A 24,868-nucleotide genomic window follows, 5' to 3' on the forward strand; every position below is an offset into this window, starting at 1 on the left:
TTTTAGGTTAAAAAACTTTCTTCAGCCCTCTCCAAAAGCTTTTGTGGGAATCTAGGCAGGAGTGTACTCAGAGGACCATTAACTGTCATAAACTGACAGAAGACATTTAAGTTCAAGGCCTGGTCATCTTAATTGGGAGAAACTATTAAAAGTTAAAAAGCCAAAGTCACTTCAATTTAAAAAGACCCAAAGAGGGTCAAATGCAGTAGAGAGGACTCTGCAATCATCCAGTAATGGAGGTCTCTTTTAAATTCATTTACTGCACTTTGTACTACTAGAACAGAATGGAATCAAGGAAAGCACTGAAAAAAATGCTGCTTTGCAATTCCCTCCTTCCCCATCTTCACTCCATGTGAAGGAGAACACTTAATTACTCCAAGCATCTGCACCTGTGCAAGGCAGCCTGAGTATGGATCTTGGAACTGAATATAAGCAAACACAGCCAACCTTCTAGGGATTACTTGTGAGCAGGAAGGGATGGGAGAGTCTCTTGGCCCACTTTGATTTGGGGATGTCTGTTGCAGACCTTCACATCTCTCCTTTCAAGTATATATGCAAGTTAATGACATGTGAAAACCTTGGTTATGCCACATAAACCTGTGCCAGTCTCTTTAAGCTACTCATTTTGACCTTTTTTACAAAGGCCTTTACCACTGTAGTGAGGGAAGACCAATTCTGTGCCTGTCAGCACCACGCCTGATAGCAGGGAAGTTCCTACATCTTCATAACTCTCCTCTCCCAACAACCCATCAGAGGAGACCACCAGCAATGCTGCTCATCCGTTACAAGGAACCCCAGAACAGCTTATTGAGCAGGCACATGGTCCTTCCTCACTGTACTATTTCCACTAGTTTGCCTGCTCTAGGAATATTGTTTCAAGTAAGATTTTCAAAGGCACAAAAGACGCAGGGGGGAATCTTAGTGGGAAAAATTTCTTACAGGAAATTACCACCTAAAAGTCCTGTGTCATGAACAGTCTCTCCCTTTGCTTGTGCTTCTCCATCCAGAAAACAATACCAGTAGTTTCTTCAGTATCTTTAATAATGCTTTAAAAATGAATGCATTCTAGTGCCATTTAGGTGTCACTAGAGGTAAGCATAGGCTTTTGAAAGACAACAGACTATGACTGAGTATGTGGAGACTGGATTAACTGATTGATTCACACAGGAATCCTTTTGACCATGTAGTTTAAAGCTGGCAGAGCAAAAGCCCTGGACAAGGCTGAGCAAATAAACCACAAAAATACTTGGACAAAAAGCAAAAGACAACAGAGTGAGCAAAAGAATAGCACCAAGAGATGAACTTTTCAAAGAAGTGAAAAAAACAGTGCTAGGAAAGATAGGAGAAAAATAAAAAAGTGAATTAAGGCAAGAAAAATCAAATGTAAGAAATAGGATAAATTGTATTAGAGAACTGGGAAAAAATACCATATAAGGAAAAATACAACTAAGCTGTGCTACAAACAAAATCCCATATAAATACACCGCCAGTTTGCTGAAACCCAGTCATTTTTACCTAGATGTGGAAAGCAGTGAAGTTCTCCAGCCTGACCAATGCTGTCTATGTATATGAGGGTAGAAGTTCTCCCTAAGAAACTCTTGCTGCATCTGACTGAGGTTAGGAAATGCCTTTACATCCAGTTAAAAGCAGGAAGGCAAATCAGATCTTCCAATCTGGAGAGTTTCCTAACACACATCTCTTTCTGAGGCAGAAGCAGGGCTATTAAACCCCAAGTCAGTTAACAGGCTGTTAACGACTCAGCAGAGTCTCTCTCATAAACATTTTGGAGCAAAATGTTAAACCTTCCTCTTTAGGAAGTAACCAAAATATAAGTACTTTGTACTGGGACTGGAGAGAATGGCCTACCTTCCCCCATCCTTACAAGGAAATATGAGATGTACTTAATTCTTTAACCACCACAGATTTTCTATGTAGATTTGTGCAATCTATTCCAAGATTATCTTCAAGTACTTATATATGCAAGGAAAATTTCTGTATTAGCCTGTGAGGTCTTTGATCTTCATATTCTTTCATTTTATTCGCTTTTATTAGACTGAAATTTCAAAGGAGCTTTACAACACCTCAGATTGCATAGCACGATTTGTGTTACGTGAGTCAGGAAGCCATGCAGGGAACTTGTGCGTAGAGCCACAACGGACCAGTGCTGAGCATCACCTGAATTTTTGCACCTTTTGGTTGGATGGCATGCTTTAAGGGGGCAATGTCACACTTTAACACCTGGATTCTGGCTTACTTCAGATACCTATGCAGTAACCAACATTTCATTTAGTGTATTCCAGTTGATAGCACGCTTCCGTTTATAGAGAGGCTAACTGTACATTAGGATATTCAAGCTGTCTGTCACAAGACATTTAGGTCACAGAAACGCAGTGTCAGATAATAGGAGCTAAGCCTGCTCTTTCTCTTGTCTCACAGATTACAAGCTATTCCAGAGTCTAAAAGATGTGTAAATCCTGATTATTCAAGACTGCCACAAGTATCAGTTTCTTGCACGAAGGAACACTTGCCAAAAAAACCTCCTGCACAAATCTGACATGTGTATGTTTTTAGAGGGCTTTCTGGGGAATGTCTTCCCTTTGCAGTGAGCACCTTCCCACCCTTCCTTCCAGTGTGATGGGAAGCTTAGAATTATGCTTAAATCTTGACTTAATTAAGATGATCAATTAATATAATCACCTATAGAATGCTATCTTCCAGCCTGCACATGGCTTCAAACGCAATCCTTTACTCACAGACAAGGCTCCCTTCAATAGTGATGCAGACATGTGCCATATTGATTCTCCTGCCATATATAAGAACAGATAGAAGTAATATGAGGGTTCAAGCCTGAGCAAAATATGGCTGCTCAGAAACATTCATTAGCATTTCTGCAACTAGAAGGGAATAATTTGTTTTGCAGTCCTTCACGGATATTAGCTTATGCTCCTTGTAGATTCTAACGCACACCTATTCAAGCTGAAAACCTCTATTCAGATCTCCAGAGCCATGCAACAGAGCAATCCTTACCTGCATCAATCAGGGATAATATATCCCTTTCCACATGCCAGGCTGCTGCACTCCTGGAGGACTGTGCAGCCTGTGAAGCCCATGGATGACTGCATGTACCATTCTTGTTCAGGACGACTTGTCAAATGAAGTCTTTGAGCCTGAACACATTTGCAAGCTTTCTTATCCAAAAGAACACTTTCACAATACACAGCACAAACAAAAGTATTATTCCCCAAGCTTGGGTTTCCTTGCCTAGGGAATAGACACTGCTTCAGAAGCTAATACCAAATGACAAAGTGTATTCCTTATATAATACTTCAATACTATTTTGGTAAGAATAAGAGACAAATGCAATACTCTAAGATGAAAATCACAGGATCTTAGCATCATAGAATCAGAATGGTTTGGGTTGGAAGAGACCTATGAGACCATCCAGTTCTAACTCCCCTGCAATGGGCAGCAACATCTTCCACTAGCCCAGGTTGCTCCAAGCCCTGTCCAACCTTGCCTTGAGCACTGCTCGGGATGGGGCAGCCACAGTTTCTCTGGGCACCCTGGGCCAGTGCCTTACCACCCTCATAGGAAAGAATTTTTTCCTAATATCTAATCTAAATCTCCTCTTTTCCAGTTTAAAGTCATTCCCCCTTGTCCTGTCACTACATGCCCTTGTTGAAAAGCCCCTCTCCAGCTTCCTTTCTTAGGCACTGGAAGCTAAGGTCTCTGCAGAGCCTTTTGTTCTCCAGGCTGAACAAGCCCAGCTCTCTCAGCCCATCTCCAGCGCAGAAATAGTCCAGCCCTTGGAGTATCTATATGGCTTTCTCCGGACTCGTTCCAGAATGTTCACATCCCTCTTGTGTTGGGTGCCCCCGAGCTGAATGCCATACTACAGGTGGGGTCTCACGAGAGCAGAGTAGAGAGTCAGAATCACCTCTCTCGACCTGTTAGTCACAGTCCTTTTGATGCATGATACGGTTGGCCTTCTGGGCTTCGAGCACACACTGCAGGTCATGTTGAGCTTCTCGTCAATCAACACACCCAAGTCCTTCTCCTCAAGGCTGCTCTTAATCCATTCAACTTATTTACATATTTACTTTACAGAAAACGACTTCTGTGGTTCTATTGCATTTGCCTATAAATGCAAATCCAGAAGACCTTGACATAAAAAGTTCATTTTCAGCAAAACATTATTTACCAAACATTCAAAGCTGCTAAATTCAAAGGGAACATCAACTGCATGATTGGCTTAAATACACTGTGCAATTTCCCTTTCTCAATTTTGGCTTGAATACCATTTGACATATTTCCAGCAAAATGCAACAAAATTAATTCTCTACTTGTGCCCTGTACACGCTATGTGATTTACTTAGAGGAAATAAAAGTTTTCACAAAGTGTCTGATAATGGACCACCTTCATCAATCACTATGGCATTTCCCTCCCATGGCTTCCTGCAAAGTCTCTCAATGATCCCGCTTCCTCTTCATCCAAAAGGCAACGTGAGTTTTGTTTAACCTCCCTAACCATAAAACACAGCTCTTCTGTTAATCTGTCATCTACTAATCAGGACTCCATCCGGAAGGGCCCTGAATATCCATTAGCAGCTGGAATGCTGCATTCAAATCCTGGTTCCTAGCAGGAAAGAAATGACAGATTTTGGAACTATTATTGGCCCAGGATAATTCTTCTTCCGCAGATGCAGGTGCTCGTGTGAGTAATTTTTAACAGTTGTAGTGCAAAACACAGCATAAATCTCAGAAGTGCTAATGCAGAATCCTCCTGTCCGCCACTCTGATAGAAGTTTCCTAAACACATCTCTCTATTCAAGGCAAAACTTTTCAGTAAGCACAAAGTGTATTTAGAAAAATGTATGTCTCTGGTGAAACAACTGAAATTATTGTTTCCTTTCGTTACCAACACAATGAAAATAGTGCTTCTGACAATGAAAATCAGCTTGTTTTCCTGATGGTTACAGATAATATAGTGAGGGAAGCATGCTGCTGTTCCTATGTAAAATGACAGATTAATTTGATAAATTATAGCTCAGCATGTACTTAAACAAGAAGATTTATCCATCTTTTTTTAGCAGAAGAAAGTGGCATTTCTGAGGTTGGCTTTGCAACTGCAATGTATTCCCAAAATCTCTGCGTATTTCAGAAGTTTCTGAAAGTTGGCACAAATTAATATATCTCATATAATATTTATTACCAGCACCTTATTCATAAGGGACTTATTTCGCTCTGTGCTGACATCCAGCATGCAATGTGGGACTCAATTCAGACTTTTTTCATCATCTGTCAAAGGATTGAGAACTTCTTTACTCTCAGTGTTTTAAAGAGGGATGGATGAAATTTTGCACAGAACTCAAGTCTCTGCTTTCTATACATTTTAAACCCAGATTCTGACAGAATCCTTTTTCCCAAGCCTGTTTCACAAAGCCATCCTAACAGTTCATGCTACTTCACAACAGAGAAGGAGCTGGGAGCAAATATATTTTACTACCTTATATAAATTACCATGAAATGATGGCATATACTATAATGACACTGATGTATTAAATGTCTTTTAACTTCCAAAACATAAAAAACCCTCCCAAATCCCCCACTCCCCCTTCCAAACCCCTGCATTTCCACCAGCAGGTAACAGCTGAAGTACAGAATACATAATAAAGTGCATGTAATGACTGTATTTCATGAATTTTACCAATATGAAGATTTATGACTGTCACTTTACCCCAAAACTCTGCAACATCAAAGAGTGGTTTTAAAGCACCGTGATAGCCAAGAGAACAGCTATATGGATAAAATATGGCTTCTGTAACACCTACCCTCTTGATGTCAGAAGTTCAAGGGATGCTGCTTTCATAGCAATGTCTTCTGTAAGTTCATCAGTAAAGCCTACCTTCAGGCAGTGAGTTTCTTTACAGTGACTGTTAATTGGGTAGGAAAACATATTTTAAGGATGACATGGGGGGGGGTGGGAATCTGAGCTTGCCTTGACTGACATTGTGAAGGTTAAATACTGGGGAAAAGCTGCTGTCAGAAGTTCGTGCTCATTGGAATTCCATACATCAAAATCAGGACTTTCTGGAGCTATGGAAACTTACTCCCAAATTCATAGACAAGCACACAATATCGCAGATGAAAGGCTGCTGACTGCTGTGCAGTTAAAACTACTAATTTACTTAGCATATTCTCTCTTTCTGAGATCTCCTTGCAGCTGTTCATTGCAAATGATCCAAGGCAACGTTCACACGCTTGAGACAAGCATAGCAAATTTGAACTAAGGAAAAACGTTCAGGAAGAGGTGATAAGGGATCTGAACTTAAGAGAAAAATACGAACACCTCCTGGTTCTAAAGCACTCACAATGCATGCACTGATTCTGGAGTTTCTACAAAAGCTGAAAGTGAAACTTCACATTAGGAGGATTAAAGGGTAGAGAAATACTGCTCCTTTTAGCAATAAGGGCAAGCGTCAGACAGTAAAGTCACAGAAGTTATTCTGTCCTTGTCACATTTGCAGTACACTGTTAGAGTTCAAATTAACTTCAGGAAATAATATTAAATACAGGTAAGTGCAAATATTAAACGGTTGAACAATTATTAATCTAGTCTAGAGGAAGTGGATTAGCAGCATTTTGATAAGAAAAACAAATTAAAGGAATATGAGAGAAGAGAAAATGTGTTTTTTTTGCAGCACCTACTCAAAGGCTTGGAGATCTCCATGCAGACAGCTCTGTAGAACCACACTGCGGCCCAGCTGGGACCAGAGAACTTGTTTTGTGAAATGGGATTGGGAAGCACTCAAGTCAATGGGGCAGGACTTGGTGAATGACAGTACATCTCCGTAGACTTCACTGACCTGCAAGGGGTTGGAGGCTGCTGTTTTGTGGCACTCCCTCAACCTCTGCACGTTCTGTTTGGATTGATACACTGAAGTTTTGGTAATGGAGCTTTGTTTCTTTTTGCTTTTGTGCGCTACAATTCAAAGACTCAAGAGGCAAAGTAATTAATAACTGAGATTCTGAGGCTTAAATTCTCTTTGAATTTTGCTTATTTATCTTGTATAATTTTCCTTTTTTGCTCAAATAAACCCAATGTGTGTCTGCTTGCTTCCAACTAATCCTATCTGCCTATTAACAGGAATGAAACAAAATGAAACAGACTAAGTTGCATATTAGAGTTTGAAAATCTGGGCGTGCTTCAGGTAGAGATGGCTCCTGATCCTTTTATTTAAATGTAATTCCTAGAACTCTCTGAAGAAACAGCTGTTATTGTTAATGACACCTCACACAACATGTATATGCCACCATATGCGCATACATGCTCCACAGCCTTCGTGCATGTCTCGTGGTGAAGACTTACTGACATAAAGGCACTGATGCAATCAGCCATGCAGTTCTTTGTACAATATTTCTTTCCACTCTTTTCATAAGTCTCCCACTGTTATTTCAACCTGTCAAGTTGTCAGGGAAATAGTGTCAGTCACAGTTCTTATGTTATAACTAGGCATGGTATGCACCCAGGTACTCTCAAGTTGCCTTTGGTGTAAGTTAGTACCAGCTCAGTCTCTTTCTTTTGGCAAGTGTTACTGAGAGAGATAATCCCCAGCTTCCCTGGCCCTTCACAGCACCTCGAATGAAAAATTAACAACCTGATAGCTTAAATCTACCCATTTCTCACAGCCCGTTCCTTCTGAGCACCCTGTGTTACAGAGCCTCTCTGTCTCCAGTGACTAGGCCTGGATGACATATGTAACACGCAGCTTTGTTAAGAGGTCCTATGAACCTCTACTTTAGATACGCCAAGAGATAAAAGAACCTAGAAAAAAATAGAAAAAACATTCCTCCATCCCATTTCTGCACTCCTGAATGCCTTTTGGGATTTAGCTGAAACCTCCTGATGTCCTCTGGCACACGGTTTTCCTTCTATGTAATGCTATCCCTCTGTCCTCCAGCCAAAGAGCTCCATCTCTCAAATACTGCTGAACTACAGTGATTCTACTAAAAATCCTGGTTTCTTTGCTCTGCTTCTGTCTCAATTCCCTTTCTTCTCAAGACTCCCAGCTCTGCAGGGGAAGAGGACACAGGAATCTCAGGTTTTAAGCAGAGCCTACATTTTCTTTTGTTCTATGTAAATTATTACAGCAGTTGAGAAGACATCTGATAACAGTAAACAGATCAGGGGCTGACAGCTTGGCCCTGCTCTCTGAACGAGTGGCTAACACAGAATTCAGTTAAACAGCAGTCATTTAGCCCAAATTAATTACATACAAGGCAAGGAGCAAAGAGAAGACCGATTTCCTGGATGCTCCTGAAAAATGCTTGGCTGACCCAAAAAGCAGCACTGGTAAATCTTCCCCTGCCCTTGCCCTTTCCCTTCTGACTAGGCCATAACGGCCAACACAGCAATGCAATTAAGTGCCAAGCACCTCATCAGTGTCAGTGTAAATACCTAAGGGAGTGGGAAGATGCAGGCTTCTAACATACGTCCCCATGATCACTGGCCCACAACCAGCAGCCCTACTCTCTGTCTAAAGTTGTCCTATAAAACAAAAAGTCCAACCTTTTAAACACTATTCCCTAAAAAAGAGAATTTCTGTGCAAAACAAATATAGAGGCCAATGGAAAAGAGCAGGATGATTGATTCTTTCAGAGTTTCTTGATACTCTACTGTTTCTCTTGTGCCTAAAAGTGACTTCGTTCCAATTTCATAAAATCAGATTAACAGAATGGCTTCAGTTGGAAGAGACCTCAAAGCTCATCGAGTTCCAACCCCCTGCCATGGGCAGGGACACCTTCCACTAAAGCAGGTTGCTCCAAGCCCCTTTGTCCAACCTGGCCTTGAACACAGTCAGGGATGGGGCAGCCACAGCTTCTCTGGGCACCCTGTGCCAGCACCTCAGCACCCTCACAGGGAAGAATTTCTTCTTAATATCTAATACAAATCTCCCCTCTTATGGCAGTTTAAAGCCATTCCCCCTTGTCCTGTCTCTTCTTTCTCCAGCTTTCTTCTAGTCCCCTTTAGGTACTGGAAACCAGCGTTGTACAAAAGCTAACACTGCAAGCTCCCCACCCAGCAGACGCTGCAAGATCCATGTAAGACTTGTTTTCCTGTTATGTTTTTCAGATCCAGCTTTAAAAAAAAAATCTCTTAAATCTCACAAATCTTGTAGCAGTATCAGATCATTATATAGTGAGTCAACTGTCTATTGAAAAAGTGATTCACTCACAATACTGAGCAAACCACTGCTCTTTTGTAAAATCCATATAAAAGAAAGAAAAAGAGGTAACACGAAGAGCTCCCACCACCACCAATGGAACACTCAACCTGTTTTGTCTGTACCTGTCACGCAGGCTCTGAAGTCTTTGGACAGGAACCAGTTTTGCATTCACCTCTTGCACAGCCCTGAGTATGGGTACATAGATGTAGGCACACATCTAAAAATGTCTAATTGTTGGTAATAATTTATTAACTGCAGATGCTCAATCTCTCTCCATCATTTGGCCTGGGGGAAAATTGTCAGAGAGAAAACAAGCCACTTTCCAACTAGTGAAAGCAGCTGCAAAAGCTGCCAACAAGAGGTACTTCTGGTGATTCATACATCTAAAGCTTTGATGTATTTTCCTGTGCTAACTGCTCTTTCACTTAGCAGACCATCTTTACCTTCCCCTCCTGCCTCTACCCTTCACTGGATATAATATATATATAAAAAATACATAGGATAAATAATACAATAAATAAATAAACAGTTTCACTCTTTAATAATTCCTCTCTTTTCAGTGTCACATTTCCTTTCAATTACTTGTATCTTCAAAATCAGTTTTTCTTCTTCCTTTCTCTTCTCTCTCCCATACTCCAACTGGAACTAGGCTGATACTTGCTGATATTAACTGTTCATGAATTTTACCACAAAATTCTACCGGTATCACTCACCGTGGCTAGTACAGAGATTACACACCTGTCCCCATTGGGTTCCTACATTACCGAGCAAACTTGGTCTTTAGGCATTACCAGAATAAACATCAATCTGTTTGATTCAAAACCCTCTTTGTATGGTTACAGCATCGATTTGCTTAAACCACACATGCAAAAGAGCATGTAAATTTTCATTACTTTTACTGATTGAGAACCTCTCACTTTTTAAAATGCCATTGAGGGAAAATCCCACAAACACATTTCTGAGGTTAAAGACTGCAGCTAAAGTAAACCAGGCTTAAAGTAAAAAGTTGGCATTTTAAAGGCCTGCAAATAGGATTAGATCTACCCAGCCTGTATAAACATTAATAAGTGGAGCTCCTTTCAGATCTCATGTAGGATGTATGCATCTGTGAGGCGCGTGAAGACCAGCAGGAACCCTCTTTAATTTGCAACCAGAAGGTCTGGAGGTTGAAAGAGGTGAAACAACTTAACAAAAAGGTTTGCCAGGACATAGATTAGGATCTTACACTTGCAAACCTCTGTTTCTCTTGGCTGCAGCTCTGTCTGATTTCTGCTGAGCTTTGAGCACTCACCCACTATACATCTTTAGCACTCAAAAGATATAAAAAATGGAATTCTTTATCCAAGCTGCTTCTCAGCCTAGCACATCATAAGTAGCAGGTTTCTGGGCTAAGATACTTCTCCCTCCCCACCCACTTCCAACCCCATCAGTGCTGAAAAATAACACGACAGTAATGAATTAAATGATACACTTGTTCAACTGTTCCTGTTTTTCAGTACTGTAGTTCTACTTCTGAGTTGTCCTGGCTAATGTTTTCTGCAATTCCCCACTGATACTCAGTGGAATGTTATCCTGCTGTAATCTACTTGTACAAGAAGCCTTTGCTCCTCTGGTGAGCCATTGGCATGATAGGTCACTGACTGCTGGGAAGAAAACAGTTCTTGGTGGAGAGCTTTGCCCTTCCTAGCTTGTTGAAGGATATTGCAGAGCAGATGCATCATAGACACATCTCTGCCCCTTAGTACAGCAAAGCAGAAATAAAAATCAAGAATAAGTAAAGTTTAATTTTGATTTGGGGCTTGCTTTTCTGGGACTTTGGTTTTTTGAATGCTAAGCAATGAGAAAACATACAAGTAAGGATCAAAATCCCACCTCTTGGTTTCAGTATGGTTCCTGTAATAACCCCCTGCTTTTCCACATGAGGCAAAATGCAAGGCTTCAGTCTAGACTTACAGCAGTGACCTTCCAGATGTGTCTACCACCAAAAGAAATGAACTGTAAAACCTGAAAAATAAACCAGAATTTACTCATTGTGTGTCCAGCCATGCAATGCATAGCACTTTCCACATCCTCTGTTCTTTATTCAGATGAGCCTACTGTAAAATAAGGATGTATCCTTAGAAACCAAGATCTAAAGTTTAGGAGTTAACAATTTAGAGAAAGAAGTTTATAAAAGTCTAAATGTAGCTTGCAATATATAATATGAAAACTGACAATATATAACATGAAAACTCATACCACTTTCCATATCCTATAATCTTTATTCAGATGAGCCTACTGTAAAATGAGGATACACCCATAGAAACCAAGAGCAAAAGTTTAGGAGTTAACAATTTAGAGAAAAAAAAGTTTATAAAAGTCTAAATGTAGCTTGCAATATATAATACGAAAACTGACAAAGAGATGGTGGCAATATACCATCAAATCCTTTGCCAAAGTAAATGAAAAAGTCACCCGGGCAGATAACATCTGGATATGTGCAATCCTAATTTAGTCCACTGATAGCGGAGGGGTAGTTGGGCATTCTTCTAGCTTTGGATAATCGAAACCATCTTCCTTTCCTAAAAAAAATAACAAACCTTTCAATTATCAAAGTCTGAGGAAGCAGCTGACAGCTACTGGAAGCATTCCACGAAAACTGCAGGTTTTCACTTCGCAGACAAACACCCCTGCATACAATGTGTTTGTGTATACAGGTTATAAAGTGCAACAGCACTCAAAGAGCTTAATACTTTCAAATAAGTGTAATATACAGTATATGGATTATATATAATATAAACATAATATATTTTGATCTAATTTATTAGTCTGGGGAGAAATACATGTTCTGCTAACTCTACAATGGCATTACTATTATTTCCAGTGATATCACTACTTAAAGAAATCTGAATGTAAATATATTTGCAGCTGTGTAACATGGAGTTTCACCCACATATGCACACCTTCCTGCAAGGATCTTAACAAAAATAGTAGCAGTTACTCTGGGAATGGTAAAAATGCAGCAAGGGAATTTCATTTAAAGGCTGGGTAGGATCAGTGGAAATAGATCGTATTGCACCAACCTAATTATACAATGCAATAGTCATTCAGTCAACCCCTATGTCAACTGAGTGCATTAGTATATTATCCCTGATAACGAAGTTTTGACAGTAATCTGAAACATCTGCAGCAAGAACCATCAAAGCCACTGAACACAGAATAGCATTAACAAAGTATTTCTTTTTTTTTTTTTTTTTCTTTCTTTCCAGGGCTAGCAATACAGTTCTGGGCTAAATGTGACATTAGAAATAATTGTAATCACCTTTGAATCAACTTCCATGCCTATTGCTTGAATGCACAGAATGCAAGCAGATTTCATGCACAAAGCTGGAGCCTATGCAGCAGGTCAAATACTAAAGAGCACTAACCAGGTTAGGGAGCATTAGCAGGTTAGGAGAAGAAAAGAATTCCACCAACTTCCATTGAAAAAGATAACAATCCAAAGGAAAAGACCATCCATGTGTGCCCAAAAAATCCCAATGGCAACTCATTAAGAATGAACTCTAAAAACTCTACAATTCCATGTTCCTGTAGCTAACAAAGCTAAGCAGCTCATTTTTTAAAATAGGTCAAGTCTCTCATCTCTATGTAACAGTGACAGAAGCAAGTATTAAACTGGTTTATTCAAAGAGAAAGGGATTATCAGAACACTTATTTGCACACAGTTATGCAGAAAAAATCACCTCAAATAAATTCAACAGAGCCATATTGGATCAAGCAGAATACACAAGTAATCCTGGTAAACAGAGACAACTAGAAAATACGCCACGAAGTTTCCAAAAAACCAAAATCAGAGGTAACCTCATATTTCAAAAGTTAAAATGTCCACAACTGGAAAGCTTGATCACCAAAACTATCTAGTTCACATGCAAACAAAAACATTACAAGGTGTATGTGATGTTCACTGATAACTTGCTTTTAAGATATACCACATCCTGCCTGAGAGATCAACTGATTTACTCAACTTTCATGTAGTGCAGAAGGTACAACAAATATGAACTAGCTTTCAGGTTAGGGATGGAGATGAATTTCAAACTATGGAACCCCTCAATTGATTTGCACAGTAAAAAACACATTTCAGTGCCATCTAATAATGAAGGAATCTGGAAGAAATTATCTGACTTTTCTTGAGCACACCATAGCAAAATACCTGTGGACATCATTTTCGTAAGTGCAAAGATACAGGGATTTAACTTCCAAGGCAGACACTGAGACAGCCTCAAAATCAACCATTATAAAGGTATTATTCCATTGCCTTGAACTTTGCATAATCACAGCCTGGATACACTCTGTACTACTGTATCAATTATATATGAGTGCGTTAACAGCGCTACATTAGACATGAATGACATAGTTCCATCAATCTAAGTCTCTGCGCTTAAACCCCATTTTTCTATTTATTCTCTAATGGTGGGATGCTTAAATATTCTCATTCTAATGACAAATGGATACATGGAAAGAAGTCTCAAAGAGCGTGTTTCAATCTTTCATACTCCTGCTGCACTTAGACTATGTATCGTGCCTATACTTGAGGATGTTGTGTTAATTCTAAACAACTTTTCTTCTACCGAAGAAAATAAAACTCATTCTAAAGTTATTTTATTGTTCAAGCTTGTACTGTCAGCTGAAAAAGGAATGACTTATTTCTGCTGGAATGTAAGTTTCCAAATAGAAAATCTCAACTGAAAACAGTAGCTCAGAATTATCAGATTAGACAACCTATCGATCTCCTAAATCAAGTTTTGAGACAGAGAACATGTCGAGAGTCCATGCTTCTTTGAGATATTACAACTCAAACCTTTCAACTACATTAGTGTCAGTATTCATCCTTGGGTTCATATTAAAACAAAGGCATGCTGGGGTATGGGGTATTTAACCTGCTGCTTTGTCGTAATTCATAGTTCAGTCAGCCAAAAAGACTCCCATTTAAGAGGCACCCACAAAATAGCACTGCAGTGTGCCTTCCAAGGGCTCCATCTTTGGAAACTGCTCAGTGTCCTCTTCTGAGTGTACACTGTGGAAAAAATACTTCAGAACTTCACCCAAATGACATGCTTCCAGCTTAGAGATTCAACACTCCAGAACTGGAAATTCAGATCTCTACCAGTGGAAACACTTCTCCCTTCCTGAATTCTTCTAGGAAAGAAAGAAAGCAAAACACATGTCATAGCTGAGATGCATCCATCTGGAGGATATTCAAGTACCACAGAACCCATCAGCATTTCTATCATATTCTGTAATCACTGCACTGCTCCGTTTCAGAAATAACATTTCTGGAAGGTATTTATACTATGTTAAACTTAGATCCCCTGAGCAATGCATTGAAGGTAATCACTGGTACATCTGTTTCTGTCATATCTAAATTCATAGCCTAATTCAATTGCAAATAATTAGCTATTTATCACCATAAAGTTCACATTATAAAATTAGAAAGGGCCAACATGATCCCAACCATTTGACAGAAGATACAGGCCTTAAAAAGAGGAAAGGGGAGACAACCAAAACAAACCCTAGCAATCAATCCCCTAGTAAATCAAACGCAATCAGTTCTGCTTGCCCATCATCCCCCTGCACAACCCAAATCCCTTTGTTTTTTCACAGACATACAGAATATATTGCCATACATATCACTTAAGGCTATCTTTCATTTTTATAGCCTGAGGAGGAGAATCATTTAGTCAAAATAACATGAGTACACAGCTCTTGTAATACTCTTGTGACCTCGGTTTCCTACACCTACTTCGGAACATTACTATAACTCAAGAACTTTTTTCCCTTGCAAGGACATCTTAATTATCCCACCCATGACATGAATGTTTTTGGAAGATAAAGTCTGTAATTAACTTGTTGCCAAACAATATGTTTACCGTCCCTGAAGGTCAGTTCTTGTATAAAGACATAAGGACACTTAACTTTGGGAGATGTGTATTGTAACTGCCATCAAACATTAACCAAGTGGTCATCCATTATCTATAGTAGCAGCAATGCAGTGTAGGAAGATATTCTGAGTACCATAAAATGGCTGTGTTAAAATAAACATCTTCTGAGGCTTGCAACAAGTAAGTACAACTAGAGTGGTAGTGTTTGACCAGTTGTAACAGGGTTTGTTAGAATTTCTACTTAATCTCAGTAGTCAGTCGGTAGTGGGAGAATTTGCCCAAGGCAGACAAACAAGATTGGTCCTACAGTATAAAATCTGTCTTTGCTGATTGCCCTTGTCAGGAGAAATGAATTTCTGAAACTGTTTTAAAAGATTTTACCAAACCAGCTCTTAAGTTCTGAATTTACACTAGCAATTTGCACACACCAATTTGACCAAGAGATCAGTGATATGCAGTGGGCAGTGTGACGGGGCTGGGTAGAGCATAACAAGTTTCATTCACCCCGCAAAGCCATGAAGGGCAGCTTAGCACTCCTGGTACAAATCCTGTAGGTAAGGAGCTCCCTGTTCCAGGCAAATGAGAAGGTAACCATGCCTGATTAAAGATCTATAACACATCAATCAGTTGCATATGTGAGGTAGGAGAGGTACAAAGGAAAACAAAGGACAAACAATGTAATAAAGAAAGAAGCATTATAATAAAGAAATACATGTAATGTTCTTTTATTCTGCTGTTCCCAGTGTTACTCGGGCTCTGACTCACATCCTCATCAGCATTCTGATTTCTACAGGAAGCCTAACAGATACTTGGCCCTTCCTTTGCCTTACACTCTGCTTAAAGTCAGAGACAGATGGAAGGAATGGAGGACAAAAAAAGCAGCTAAGAAAAATCAAAGGAGGAATAAAATAATCTTTGCCCAACAAGACATACTCTTCTTATCCTAAGCTCACAGCATGCACTCCTCCTGTAGAGGAACAGGTAACAACTGAGAACGTGTGTTTCCCTCAAAGTGTTGGACAATATGGGAACTACTTGTGAAGAAATGGCATATGGAAGAGCCTAAACATGGCAAACAGGCGAGTAAAAAAGTAAACAGGAAGAAGAAATTCATATGAGAAAAAAGGAGAAATGGAACTGATGAATATTCAAATAAGGGACAGGGAGAATCAACTACAGAAGGGAAAATATTAAGATCTGAGAAAGGGAAAGAATGCCAAAATCACTGAACATAAGAATTGGAGGAGGATGCAGCGTCTGGAGACATTCGCATCCAGGTGTAGCTGTTAGCTCTGCAGTGAACTAGAAAACAAAGCAGTTCATTTGGCACGGGAAGTCCATTAGAGAAGACACTTTGTATCTGTACCTTTCATGCAAAAGTATTTGATTCAGGGTCTCTGTTCTTTGAAAAACTCACTTATGTCAGCACTTTAGATACTGGAATAGCTTATTCGTGTTGAAACATGGACTATTTGCTCTTTTTCCATTGAGAACAGATTAAATTTCAAGTTCCCCCACTTGGTTAGCAAAAGCATTTCCATCAGCTGGAAACACTTTTCAATCCATCTTGCCAACTTTTGACCTATGCTAGTTTCTTTTGGAAGGTGAAACCAGTCAGGATCAGGCATGGATAAGCAATTCTCCGCTGAGAGCATGTCAAATAGACACACAGCCTTCCCTGAGCCGGAATGCAGCAAATGTGTATTTCTTGAGAATAGACGCTTACTCAGAGCTATTCATATGGAAGCAAATAACAAGAACCTATGTCACTCCGCAGTTTCTCTTGTAGGTGAGCGTAGGCATCACACGTGCTATTCATTTACTGGAATAATATTGGAGAGTGCTGTTTATATACTGCCTCTAGACCATCTAATTTAAAGAATGTAGCATATTAAAGCAATTGAAAAAGGCATTTGTTTTTGCAGCACAAAATGAAGAGTCTGATTACTAGACAAAATAATTGACATACTGTTACACTATGCACATTTGCCTGAATACTATGGTATAATAAGCCATTATTTAATAAGAGAAGACTTCAGCTAATCCCAGCCCAGAAACATTCAGTCTTCCTTCTTTCACTACTGTCAGTGATCCCCCTGAAGCGGCAGCCAGCTGCAAGTTGATTTTTGACTGAGCTCTCCCCTTTGTATGTGAAATGGAAGACAGAGATCCATTGCTACAGCTGGCTGGCAGCTCATGGCACCTGATGCCATAGCAGCATTGGCTTTGCAATACTGCAGATGGAAGTACACCTAAGCCCTGCCTCACGTTCTTTCCATTATTCCGCTTTCACCATCCATCCACACTATTTTTTTAGCACAGGTCATCACAAGACCAGCTCTCATGGCTCTCCAATTTCCCAGTGATCTGCTGATTGACTTCTTGTTTGCAGGGATGAAAGCTTCCTGCAGGCTGGTTGCACCCAGCAGAGAATACAGATGCCTTGTTGCAGCAGGAAGAAGAAAATCAGAGCTGAAGTCATTATCCCCTTCTCCACCACCATTCTCCATCCTCTGTGTAAACGCTGAGACAACATTCCCCCCTTCTTCTGGAGTGTCAAGCAAAATGAAAAGGTTAAATTTGAAGGCTTGTACGTGGCCTTTGGGTTAGATATCCACTTTTGTGTATGCCCTACATAGAGCAAAATATTTTTAAAATCACAGCACCAGGAAGGTTCAAAGACTCTATTTGCTACCTTAGATGAATTACATGCAAACTCTAACACTGCTCCCCAGAGAAATACTTCATATCATGCTTCCCTAAACTGACTATTGGAAGACAACTTCAGAACCAAAACCTTGCACCAGCACCCAACATGTCACAGGTGCAAACCTCTACACTCTGAAACACCAAACTCTTTCACCTTGCTCTTCAAACAAAAATATAGGGATACTAAATCTGGCCCAGGTTAAGTATTCTCAACTCCAATCTGGTCAAGGTTTCTCTTTTTATTGTCTGTATTTAGCATCCCCGTTCAATCCTCTTTCCCTCTTTCACATACCCACATTTCCTTCTCACAGCACGAGCCATAGGCAAAGCTTCATGTGAAAAGTGTTAATTGAGCATTCAGGTTCCAGTACCACATGCCAGCAATGTCCACTAGATGATGGACTGCAGACTCCCTCGGCATGCCGTCACCCATGGCTCACCAGTGGTTTGCTACCCCAGGCTGAAGGCCACTGAATGGAACAACTTTTAAAGTAGTTTACTAATCTTTGCAAAACAACAGCTTTTGGGCTTTGAGTGTTTTACAGTTAATTCAGAAGTAGAGGTACAAAATGTATGGGCCTAGATTTTGCATTAACACCAAAAATGATCAAAACAACTCCTTAGCTATGATTTATCTATTTGTTTAGAAATGAGAAATGTCAGTACTGTCAGGAAGGGAAAAAGTTTATGATTAATCTCCATCTATATTCATTCCTCCTAACATCCACTTGAAGATGGTATTCAAAAGTATTTTTTAAAGATTCTGTACTTGATTTTCCATCTAATTCATTAAAAGAGTATTACAGAGAATTCAGAGAAAATAACATTTCTGTAAAACACATACTTCTACATTCCATACTGTTGTATGAAAATGTTTTACAGTTAGCTTAATTTTAAGGCAGAAAAATAACAGAAAAGACACAGGGTGACTGGAATAAGCATAGAAAGCACTTGTGTTTACACACGTGTGAACACTGAAGTCAATAATCTACAACTCGATTGAAAGCTTGTGTGCAGTTTTCTGTTGTCTTAACTATTTAAACACTGACAGTCTTAACATTTCCGCTGCATGAATTTCTGACTTCCCCTCAACGAAGAACAGGGAAACTACACAGTTTTATAGCAGGTACAGAGTAACTAAGCAATTCATACCATGCTGCCACGGATAACATCCCCAAATACGTCCTCTCCATCAATGAAGACCGCTGAAGGAACCCCTAAGTAAGAGTCAGTTTAGGATGCTTGATTCACATTATGTTCATCTTTATTTGTTTGTCATAACACAGATAAAGTAGTAAAGCAGGTAGTGCAGATTGCACAGACAGCACCTTCCTTTCTCATGAGAAAAGGCTCTCCAGTGAGGGAAGAGCTGTTACCCTAACGCAATCTCAGGCAATAATGAAATATTGCACACCTTGGGTATTTTGAACATGGAATTAAGTCATTTATTTAACTAAAGTATCGTGTAACAGCTGTAGAAACAACAGGCATGGCAACTTTAACTATTTTTTTGATGTACGAAAGAGTTCTGCACATTCATACCTGCTGTCTTGCCATGTCATGACTGCAGAACTGCAGATACTTATCGGCTCAGCCTTAATTAATTTACTCCCAATTGAATACCACATTTAGAAGGAAAGAAATTGCAGTTTTATCCTGGAAGACCATTTCAGTCAAATGGGACAAACTGATACCTTATCTGATTTGTATCTATTCTCTCATCAGGCAGAGACTTACTAAATAGGAATTAAAATTAATTCTAAAAATACCCAGCTGCTATTGCACTTACATATTGCATCTTCCTTGGACTAAAATCCTTCTGAGGAAAATAGCTAAGTTGCTTGAGGCTTGTTTTTCTTCCATCTCACATGGACGTGTCTCAACCACTCAAATCACTGTTCCATCAAATTTTTAATCACCTATGTGGAAATACCTACAAGTTCAACAATGTTCTACCGCTTAGGTGCTGCGATTTTGGTGTTTTAATTATGCTACTTCACACAGCAGAACAAAGTTTGACATTAGTAATGAATCCCATAAATCGTCACTTTAACAAAATACATTCCCTTGAGGAGAGGTAATACAGGCCATATGAAAGCTCCCATTTCAGCTTAAAACCTTTTCAAACAATCCTAATTGTTTTCAGAAAGCCGTTGGCAGGATTATGCTCTGTCTGAGGCACAGAAGAAGTGAGTGAGTTAAATTTCTGTTAGCTTATTTTTGTTTGATATTTATTGTGGTGAACATTTAAAAAATGATATGATTGAAAATAAAAAATAAAATGAAAAGGGAATACAACATAAATTCAGTAGTAGTGACTCTGGAACAAAAGCATGACAACATTGTGCTGGAGATGTGCGGTTAACTTGCTGCTACAGATGTACAAGCCTTGCCATTTTTCTTCATCTCTTCAAATCAGTTTACTAAGGAAACGCCCAATGCTGTAGTACAAAGACCAGTGTACAGCACACCGACATCAAAAAAGTGTTTCATATTAATATCCAGTGATTCAGCATGTCGGACACACTGACTTTATAAACACCAAAGCTTAGCATGTTGCAATAAATTCTATTAGACTAATTTCTTAGAATGGTAATTGTTGCTTTTACAATGGTGAAATCAAGACCACATAGGTATCCCTCTCTAAGGGGAACCCAACAATCTGGCCTGATTTTTAACTGAGTAATGAAAACTAATTTAGAAGTTGGGACAGCAGAAATTTTGCCCTTGCATGCCGTAATTTCTGCAGTAACATGGGCTTATGCTTGAATCTAATACAGATCCACACAGACACAGATCAATATCAAACACTATGATAGCAACAGGCACACACTGTCACCTGTAAGAGTTCAGATGTTTCTCACAACATCTTCCTAAGGGAGCTGAAAAAGGAAGAAAGAACACAATTCTTTACCTGTCCAACTCTTCCCACTGCTCTTGCTTGTTCTTTCAATTTGCATATCAAGAATATGCCACTGAGCCCCTCTCCAAGGATAAGCATGTCCCCTGTCAGATGAAACATGGCAATAGCAATGGATGCTCAGTTTTGTAAACATATTACCATGCATAATCTCAGCACTCTGCATTCTCTCTTCCATGTTTTCAACCCATTTACAAAGGGAAGATTTGGCTATTGCCAAACTGTCTACTTTTCCCCTAGTGCACTGCAGAAAGGATTTCTGTGTGCTAAAAATCAGCGCAGCAAAATGCAGATCTTTACATTTCTCCAAAGGCTGCTCTGGAAGGCAGACCTTTGTACCTGGTTTTAGGGTTCAGAACCACTCAGAAGTGGAGGGAAGTGGACATGACTGAAGGCAGAGAGATTCTACTACTTTTTGGCTAAGAAAAAGAGAGCCTGCAGTCCTACTGCGATAAACAAGTGGCACACAAACCCTCCCTTGCGCTGTCCTGAGAGACACTCTTCAAAGATCTAGCATGCGTGTGCTGACCTGGGGATAATGAAGACACTTCTGAATGCTGGCCTGTATCACAGGTTTAAGTAGCCTGTGGGGTCTGGAGCTGCCCTCAGCTCACTTGGGCGAATATAACTCACACTAAATTAATTTTCTCAGAGAGAGAAAAGAGAGAATCAATATTTAGTCCAGGGTGAAAATGCTTTTCGCTTAAAGATCTCAGCAGTCAAGAAAAATGAGGAGCAATCATTTTGTTCCCGTGACAAACAAAAGCTTCCTTGCCAGTAGACACTGTATATTGACAATAACCTGTAAGCATCGTAGCACGCATAGTAATAAGATGGTATTTTGCTGCAGTGGATTTCTATCTTGTAAACACTAGGTTTTGGCACTAAACAAAAAATTTAAAGAATGAAAATATTGCATTTTCCATTAGATAGCAACATTAAAATATTTACAATCAGCAAACACCTAATCTCCCCTCTGCCAACATCAGTTTTATTCAACATCTCCTAATTTAAATACTGATGTCATCAATAATGACTAAGAAACCACCAAACAACTCAAGATGCAAGAAACAGGAAATATGGGTGTTTTGTTGAAACTACTGTTTTATTTTATTGCTTTATTTTATTTACTTTGGTAGAGCACCGAGCTACCACCAAAACCCGGCACACCAAATTAACCAGCTTTTTATTAACCATGGCAGGTCAAGTAATTAAAAACCCGAAGGTTTGGTAATGAGACTTAAAGACACTAATTTACAATGACACAGTTTCCCATTTCTGTATTACCTCACATACTTAGTATGAAATCCTTGAAGGGTCAAATCCTTGTGTCATCTATAAATGATTTTGATCACCCCTATATGAACTGTACGCATTTTGCTTCTAATGCAACTTCCAGTCTTCACCCTGTCACATCAACTTGGCCTTTAGTGGCTTGATTCTGCTTCAAAAGATGTTTATGTCATCACCTGCTGCACTACACAGACCTCAGTGGTAACTATGTCATAGGCCAAATAAAACCAGCTTTTGCTAGCCACCCCCTGCGACAGGTATGGACAGTTCTGGACCTTCAGTTTATAGAATGGCATAAGCTGGTATTTAATTAATCAAAACCACTCAAGTGAAGACCAAATCTCCATAGTTTTGGGTGTATTTCTGAATATATTTTTAAACATTCATGACTGCAGTGTGTCCTCAAAGAACCTGATTGCATTAATTCTTTCCAATGGCCTTTAATCAAACCAAATCAAATCCTACATGCACCATTTCACCATGATGAAGTGTATCTTCTCTTTTTTATTTTTGCAGTTATTTCCAACTGCTATTTTATCTCATTTTCCAGAAAAACAGCACCGATATGAGTGGTCAGTGAAAATAAACACCAATTATTCAATGACTTGCTCTTCAACAAGGATGAGAGTGTAGACTCACTTTAACTGGTAAGTACAAAGTAATGCCCAGTCCTGAAGGTGATAACCTGATGTTATAATACCATACGTTAGAAAATGGATATTGATATGGATTGAGAAGACAGTGAAAACAAGATTAAAATGCAATCAGAAGTGTTATTTTATTTTATTTGTTGAGGGTTTTTGCTGAGCCTCAATAAAACTCCTGAGCTGAAAATAGGTGGAGATTAAGCAAGTACTTTAGAGAAGGATAAGATATGCTTGCTCTGTTCCTCCTCTTCCCTTCGTATTCATTTATAGTCATTAGGGGACTTACTGCCTTTTTTTCCTTTTTCTTTTCACACCAGTCTAGAAACACAGCAACAGCCAGGTTCATGCATGGAGAGGATGGCGTAAGCTCCAAGTACATTTCCCAGTCCCCAAACTCATTTAATATAAAATCCTCAAGTTGAGGACATAACAGATATTAAACTGATAAAAACATATGCTCCACTTGATCTTTGCCAAAAGGTCAAGAAGCAAACAGGAATCAGCAGACTCGATGGTTTCTTGGTCTGACTCAGTGCACACACTGAGACTGAAACATCGTCAGACTTTAACACTGCAGCAGCAACAACAACTATGTAGTTTTCTCACTCTGATTTACCTCAAGAAACTGCAGACCCCAAATAAATCACTCCAAGATCTCAATGAGCTCATGATTTTGCACACACAGTAACCATTCCAGAACAGGAACTTGGGAAAGGTAATGATGCCATGTCCATTCTCCCAAAATATGGAGTTTTGGTCTGGTTATTTCCTCTTTGGTTAACCAAATAAAAAGAATAAAACACTAAACAACCTCCCCTCTAACCTCCTGTTGCCACCTACCCCTGTCCCAAGCATTTAAGGAACCTTCTGATTTCTGAATCATTATGGGGTTATTTTAGAACCTTCTCCCTGTGGGCTAGAGAGCAGCACATCTCCCCTACAGAAAGTATTTCACAGAAGTCTAAAAGTTGAGGGAGTTTTTAATAAGCAGCACACTAAATACAGAACTACACAGTGCAGTGCATTTTCTTAATGCTTGCTCGACTCATTAGAGCATCCTACGCGCTAATTCAAAGACTACTTCTCAGTCTTGCCAAAGCATGAGTTTTAATTACTCTGTATCAAATTCCACAAATATCCACACACAAAGAACACAAAGATAATACTGCTAAGGCTTAATAAAAAAAAAATCATCCCTGTGCATGGAAACTAGAAACATCTTTTGAAGTTAATGAGTAATAACAAAAGATATTTGAATAACTCGAAACAAGACAACAATTTCTCTAAAATTATTTTGATTTTTAAGACCTTTGTAAACAAGCTTGGAAAACTTTTTATTTCCCATTATATTCTCAATCATTCATTAGAATCACTAATTATTTATAAGAATAGAACAGTGGGTCAAAAGTAAAAGGAAATGTATTGTCACAGCAGAAATACCCAGTTAGTATAGTGATGTTGGTGTTCCAAAGTGCACAAGAGAGACAGCCAAATATAAGGCAATTGTTTTACTTTCAATACAGAGTATCCAGTGAATTACTATCAGTAAATCTACTGGATTTTAATGAGTTAAAATATTTTAATAGCACAGCTTTGTTCTTCAGTTTAATCACCTTTCCCTAAGGCTCTGAACAACATTTCAGCGTGTGCTTAATCTGCTATTGAAGTCAACAGAACTTTCAGTGAATACTGGACGTTAAACAAGCGCTTAATGAGATTTACTGAATCAGAATGCATAAAACCCAATGTGAGCAGAATCAAAGCTCAGAGGCTTTAGCCAAGTCCACCCTGAGCTCCCCTGAAGATATGGAGCCTCCAAAATGCATATGAAGACTTTATAATTCTTATGACATGTCTACTGTACATTCTTATTGCTGAAATACTTGGATAGCAAAGCACATACCAGACTTTATTGGTCTTTAAAGTAGGAAAAAGGAAAACCCCTTGAATTTACCCTAAAATACTAAGTGGAAGCTTTTGTGGAATTTTGTTTGGTATCAGGAGTTCAGCAATACCCTTTGACTCAAGACAACTGTTGATATGTCTCATGTTTCCCCCCAAAAGAATACGTAGTATAATTAAAATGTTTTGACTGGAGGCAGGAGGGAACGAAGGGTTGGAATTAAGAGATATATTTGAATTACTAGTTGCTCT

At 39.2% G+C, this 24,868-nt stretch overlaps 1 protein-coding gene and 1 non-coding gene across 7 annotated transcripts in view; both read right to left on the bottom strand.

Moving 5' to 3' along the window:
* The window catches only part of MACROD2 (mono-ADP ribosylhydrolase 2), an 887,639-nt gene that overhangs the window by 457,472 nt on the left and 405,299 nt on the right, over positions 1 to 24,868 (bottom strand). The gene's annotated exons all lie outside the window — the stretch shown is intronic.
* On the bottom strand, positions 23,018 to 23,207 carry LOC133273536 (U2 spliceosomal RNA). Its single transcript, XR_009744879.1, has one exon. It is a non-coding gene; the product is annotated as a U2 spliceosomal RNA (small nuclear RNA).

Source organism: Pezoporus flaviventris, unplaced genomic scaffold (genome assembly GCF_033815535.1).
Source record: "Pezoporus flaviventris isolate CSIRO_AGI_PZ_B2104156 unplaced genomic scaffold, CSIRO_AGI_Pfla_v1 ptg000031l, whole genome shotgun sequence".
Taxonomy (NCBI): Eukaryota; Metazoa; Chordata; class Aves; order Psittaciformes; family Psittacidae; genus Pezoporus; species Pezoporus flaviventris.